This window comes from Diadema setosum, chromosome 20, assembly GCF_964275005.1.
Source record: "Diadema setosum chromosome 20, eeDiaSeto1, whole genome shotgun sequence".
NCBI lineage: Eukaryota > Metazoa > Echinodermata > Echinoidea > Diadematoida > Diadematidae > Diadema > Diadema setosum.
This window is the reverse complement of record NC_092704.1, coordinates 9,984,871-9,991,770: the sequence shown is the minus strand read 5'-3', so window position 1 is coordinate 9,991,770 and position 6,900 is coordinate 9,984,871.

Genomic DNA, 6,900 nt, shown 5'->3' with positions numbered 1-6,900 from the left:
AACTCGTTGTTGTTGTTGTTGTTGTTGTTTTTGTTGTTGTTATTTGATTTCATTTGGCGTTTATCATTCCTCAAGGAATATTTACACCAAGTCTATATTCATAGATGCTTTATACCGAAAGGTCGGTCCTGCACTGTACACACATCCAGACATAAAATTACTTTAAATTTTCAAATTTTACTCTATACTATTTTCATTTTATTGAAAATAATTCAGAAATAATATATTACAGATATATCAAATAAATCTCCCTCACTGGCCTCGGTTCGAGCTGCCCAATCGACGATCGTATTTTCTGCCCAGCCCGGCTCGGTACCTTCAGCAGACTTCTCAGCAAGGCTGCTCGCGCGCCAGGCTTCTCGCGCGGTCGTTGGAAAAGGTACAGTCAAAAAAAGAAAAAAAAAAAAAAAAAAATACATGAGTTTCGAAAACATTGTCACGGAAAGTGCAGGATGATGAAAGAGGAAAGGAAAGTCACAGCAGAAAAGAAAGAAGAAGATAGAATTACGCAGAAGACAGAGAGAAAAAACCCAGAAGAAAGAACTGAAAAGGAAAGGAAAGAGAAAATAAGGGAAAACATGAAAGGGGTGCATGACACTGAGGCCGATTGACAGCTCTCATCCGATTGACAGATCTCATCCATGCAGTGAGACATGCATTGTTCCTTCACAATAACACGCAAACTTGGAAAAAGTGCAATTTGTCATTGTAGTCTTTAAAGTCCATGTGCTCGGTCATGCATGACAATATTGTCAACATAATTAGGTATCAATGGAAAGAGGAAGAATTCCCCTTTCCTTACAACTAACATTGTGCTTTTCATAACAGACAATTAAGAAATGGCAGCCCTCCAAAGTTGGATTACCTTTTTTTTATACGCTCTGTAGAAACGAAATTAGATTTGGCATCGTAATGGTAATTAACAGGGAGGCTTAAATTTCATTGGAACCAGATTTATAATAATGAAATGTTCATTGAGATCAATGCCTAATTTTCATTTCCGTGCATGTATGAAAATTGAATGTAATTTAGCATGCAAGATTTAGAACAATATCAAGCTTAATATCTGTAATTGATTGAGTGACATCGAAATTTGGATTGCGAAAGTTGGATTGAAGGTGGTTTCATTAAAAAAAAAATCTTCGTGAATTTAGCTAGTGAAGCGCAGTGTTAATGTTTGTAGCATTATTTGAGGAGTATACACCTCAGTGAATTGAGGAAAATCGAAAATCCGTTCAGAATTTATTGCAATCAATTTCCAGCATTTCAATATAATGTATCGCAAAACGAGAGTTCAACACGATTTTCTGAACTGTGCCCTTTGTTGTTCATACATCTATAGAATTGCTTTGATTGAAGAATTTTCAAGAGCATCAATTAGAGCAACTTTATTTTGCTATATAGAATTCAAATTGGCGTTTAGTGTGTCGGAAGATCTAACGTTCCGTCTCTCTTTCATAAAAAACTTTGAATTCCTTTGGATTTTGTCCACACAAAATGAAGTTAAGCCCCAAACTTTTGGTTCTTAATAAAAAAAAAAAAGAGATGAAAATTAAAGAAAACTCTGTGTGTGTGTGTGTGTGTGTGTGTGTGTGTGTGTGTGTGTGTGTGTGTGTGTGTGTGTGTATGTGCGTGCAATGTGTACTTGTACTGTGTAGCCTATCACTATCCATCTGATAGGCCTATAGGCCCCCTGTATGCTGATGTGTTACTCACTTGAGGCCTTTGTATTGTATAATAGAGGATGCTGGATGTACGGGAGGGCCGCTTATACAAAAATATTTCAAAATTAATTCAAACAGTATATATAAGTATTCATATTGTATCACAATTCGTATCAGTAATCTATGGCAGTTGATATCAATCATGGTATTTCGGTAATAGTTGTATCTCTCAGTCGAGCCGTGAAAATTGTCAATCTTTATAATCTATTATGTAATGATGATTTGTGTGAAATCTCAATAAACATTAAGGGGAAAATGTGTGACACACATCCTGAAAAGTGACACATTGTCTGCTATTTTGCAGTGTCGTGCTGTTTTGCGGTATCCCGCTCGATGCTGGAAAGTGCACTTATATGCCGTTAAGTTTTTCTTTTCTGCTTTTTTTTTTAATATATCCTTCGTCTGCTCCACGCAACTTAATTAAAGAAACAACAGCGCAAAGATTGTGGTTTCGCAGCTACACAGGGCATTTTAACAGACATTGACTTATGCATTTTTCATTCACATGCAAAGTCTTGTTAATATGACATAAGGCAAATGCTCCTCATCCTATCCGAGCACGATTCATCTGAACTGCAACTGCGTCACCATATTGATATCAAAGCTCACATGGTATGCCTCACTTCTTAAATCTTAGCAATTATGAATGTGGAGCAGAAACAGACTTGTTTTAATGTCATACATATTGTTTGTTTTAGTAAATCGTGGAAACTGATATACAAAGAAATTCTATATTGACAGTTGAAAATTAGAAATTCAGGGAAAAAAAAGGTATGTCGCACCTATTTCAAGCTTATTTTTGATAGAATATTCATATGGTTTAATATTCAAGGAAAAATTACCAAACACAATTATTATGAAAGTAAAAAGTGAAGGAAGGAAAGACAAATTCAGGAATTACATCGATTTTACATCCATGCTATCAAATCATATTTCCAAGAATTTCAAAAAAACGATCTTGCCGTTCGTCCCCAACTCAAGAACAGGCTTCCTCATTCATAAACATGAAACATGTTAAAAGGATTGTATAGTTTTGGTTGAGACCTAATTTCAGGTTTCTAACATTTTTTTGTGAGATAATGAGAATCATCTTATGAAATATGAAAGAGCATATAATTCCATGAGGAATTCAACGTTTAATTGATGTTCAAAATTTTATTTTGAAATGGCTGAGATATCCAAAACAAAGCGATTCTAATAAGTGTGATGGGACCAACCTTTTATTACGATCGCTTTGTTTTACTTTGTTTTTGGATGTTTCAGTCATTTCAAACATGATTTTCATCAAATAAACTTTGAATCCCTCTTAAAATGGTATGTGCTCTGTATAATACCATAATTGTTTATCTCGCAAAAAGTTAAAAGCCCAATTCTCATCTTCACCAATACTGTACTATCCCTTTAAATAAATAACTCTGGCATAATTATGTTACTGTCAATGCCCTTTCACAGGATTGCAGAATAACATTATTGAAATATCTCGTAACTTGTGATGATAAAGAGTAAATCTATCCACTATTATTATCATAACGATAAATCAATACTTTCGCTAATTTGACAGCAGTAACCATGCAGGGCTGTCCAGCAGTACCACTTGCGCAGTTACACCGAGCACACCTATAAAAGACATAAAAATAGATTAACACTAAATCATAATAACGTCAGATTTTATTTTTGTAGCGTGTCACTGCATTTAGAGGATCAATTTTACTATTATCAATGATATTAATTGCAATTTATATTGCTCCAGTTCCATTAATGAAATGCTAAAGGCGCACGCACATGCAGATGAAAAGCTATGAAAGCATGGATTTAATGCTCTGTATGTTCAATTGGTAACCAATGTCTAGCTACCTCAAAATATAAGGAGTATCATGAGTGCATGTCTTCGGGTAACAATCCGTGCTGCTGCATTTTGTAACGTTTGAAGTTGAGCCATTTTTTTATTTTTATTATTATTATTATTATTATTTTTTTTTTTTTTTTTGGGGGGGGGGATGATATAATAAGCTATATAATATATAGAAAAGTGCATTTCCAAAATCCTGGCGGGATGATATTAAATCGTGCACTAGTTTCAGAGAAGTGGGGGAGTCAACTACTTGCAGATAAAGCCTATAGATTTCGCAGGTGCTGTACCTTACATACTCGATATCTGACAAGACATGGACATAATTGAATCAAACATTATACCAAGATACCGACAAGACTCTGAGACTTCAATGACAGTATCAGCAATTAATCATGACTTTATGAAGATCAACCAAATTGCACAATGTTCTGATACTAATTACGTATACATTTTAAATCCTATATGATAAACTCTGTATCAAATAACGCACATTAACGATTCAAGTTAACGATCAAACTGCTTTTCATTAGGCCTATGCATCTCCCTCCTCGCAATTGCACAAGAGTGCATGTTGCCATTATGTTGAAACACATGCACGTCAAAATTTTGTTTAGTGCACTATACAACTCTCAACATCTTCACTGTCCTCTAATAGGAGCATTGAACATATAGCGCATTGACAGGTACAGTACTGCGAAGAAACATTATACGAATTGCTAGTAAATCAATATTTCCTTTTTCCTTTTTGACTTGCCACTTTCTATATCACGTAAGATATAGATTGTTTAAACAAGATATCTGACGCATGTCATGACCACATAAACCACGCATCAGCAACAATTAACATTAATAATTGACACCTGCGATATTGAACAATGGATCATCTCTGCTCAATCTGAAATATCAAAGTGCCTGGCATGACATGCGGATGATGACCCTCAGGTCAGTTGACTGTTAACCGTCGAAACGTCCTGGAACGCCACCGTTGAGATTTATAAGTTGCGACATGCCATAGTGTAATTGCGAAAACTCTCTTGCTCGTCTTAGAGTAGGCTATTTGTTACTTCTTCATCAATCTAAATGCAGAAAGGCAATTGCGTCATGTTTCATAATGCCAGAACAGTTGTCTGCTGGATTACCGAGTAGTCATGTCGAAGTTAACATACGATTACTACACCTTTTCGGGGAAAAATCTGGCGATGTTCTCACTTCATAGGACCTATTCTTAAAGCTCCATGCTTGACCTGATCTACCTTCATTCTTAGTGTAAATAATGAACATTATTCGACACACCCTTCTCACTAAGACAAGTATGAAAGTATATGAAACCATTCCTTTTTTTTCAATCATTTTCCTCGTATGCTTTCTAAATGTATTTTCAAATCAGATTTTCCTGAATTTCCAAGGTAATATAATGTTGCCATAGTAACGCGCCGCTCGTGTATGAAGCGACACTTCCTGGCCCACGAGGGCGAGAGTAGTTAGAGAGACAGGCAGATCGAGTTCCTGATACAGCGTCTATGTCAAAAGGGTCAAAGTTCACAGTATGTGAAGAGAAATTTTGTTCTTGTTGTTGATGATGATGATGGTTTTCTATTCTTTATCTTCCTGTACAGATGCATCCGTTTTGTGCTCGTCGGACATACCCGAGGAAAGTATAGGATCGTGCGACAAATCGTGCAGCTCCGGCGCCGAGGGCTCGGCAGGGGCGGGCATCGTTACCATGCCCAGCGCGGTATTGGTCTGGTCATCTTCAAAGGACTCGGTCGACTTACACCTAAAGAGATATCGATGGGGTAAAACAAAAAAAAAACAAACAAAAAAAAACCCCAACACAGGTAATCTCGCTATGTAGTTCACTTAACCCTAATCCCACCGGGTTTTTTGAGGGACTTGAAACCAGGAGGGGGGGGGGGGCTTTTTGCCCCCCCCCCCCCCCCCTTCAGATCTCGGTCGTGGATCGCGCGATCCTCGCGAAAATTTGCACTAAGGTAGAGGCCAATGTAATCTACAAGACTGTATAGATCTAGTTAGATTTATCAAATTTTAATTCATGTATTTTATATTAATTAATTTATGCTAATTTATGCATATATATATATATAATATATATATATATATATATATATATATATATATATATATATATATATATATATATATTATATATATATATATAAATTGCCTATAAAAATAAAAAAAATAAAGCTCTAAGACTTCTAATCTTTGGTGAACATATTCTTTTCAATATCCTCAACAATAATATTGAAGCGAAAATTCGGCTTCATAATTGCTTTTTATGTACTTTATTCTTTATTGAATTTCTTATGCATTTCTTTTTTTACTTTTGTTTTTGTTGTTTTTTCGTCAAAATTTGTCGCAGAAACTGTTTAAAGCATAATCAGGCTAAAATAAATCATTATCAGCCTTTGAAAGTAAAAACATTTATCTTTATATGAATTAATTGCAAAAACACAATTTACACTGGATTTGTACACAAAACCATGTTTTTGAGCAATTTTTGGGTCGACGAATTTTTTTCAAAGGGGCATGGCTTCAAAACAGTATGCCCGGGAGGCGAGCGCCCGGGAGCAACAAATTTGGTCTCAAAAGTTGCGCGATACTTAAAAGAAAAAGGTCATAAAATGTCGCGTCAAGAGCATCACGCGTTGCGGAATGATCACGCGAAACGTCGGGGTGGGGGGGGGGGGGTAGGGGGAATTTTGCCCCCCCCCCCCACCGTGGGAATAGGGTTAAACCGCAATATTAGAAGCCAGACAAGTTAAATGATGACGTGTTCGTTAGATGTTGTTCGCGTATAATATCATGCAGAAAAGGACTGCCTCCACTGAAAATTTTTCTCCCTTTGTTCAGAATACTTACCTTACTCAAATATCAAAATATCGGCTAGTTCTACATTCAGAATAACAATATACCAGTGTGAGATAATCAGCGATATGACTGATGATAGAAATACACTGTATTGGTATACAGCGTGTTCTGTATAACGATGTTCTCGCTGAGCAACTCGGCTCTCCCAGAGACACCGAGCTATTGCGGGCCTTACACATCACCTACAGCCTATATTGTAAAGTAGACACTTTTGCACAGGAGAGGGCAGCTGAGGGAATAAAGATACCAAGGCAAACACAGTGATCTGTAGTTGTATAGAGATAAGTAGAGAAAATGAAAACTTCTTACCGACGTATTACTAAGAGCGCGAAGATTGCTAGTACAGCAATGAGGCAAATGGCGAGTATGGTGACCAGGATCCCACCTATTTCCATTGTTCTTGATCCTAGAGTAACACAACAGAAGAGGGAA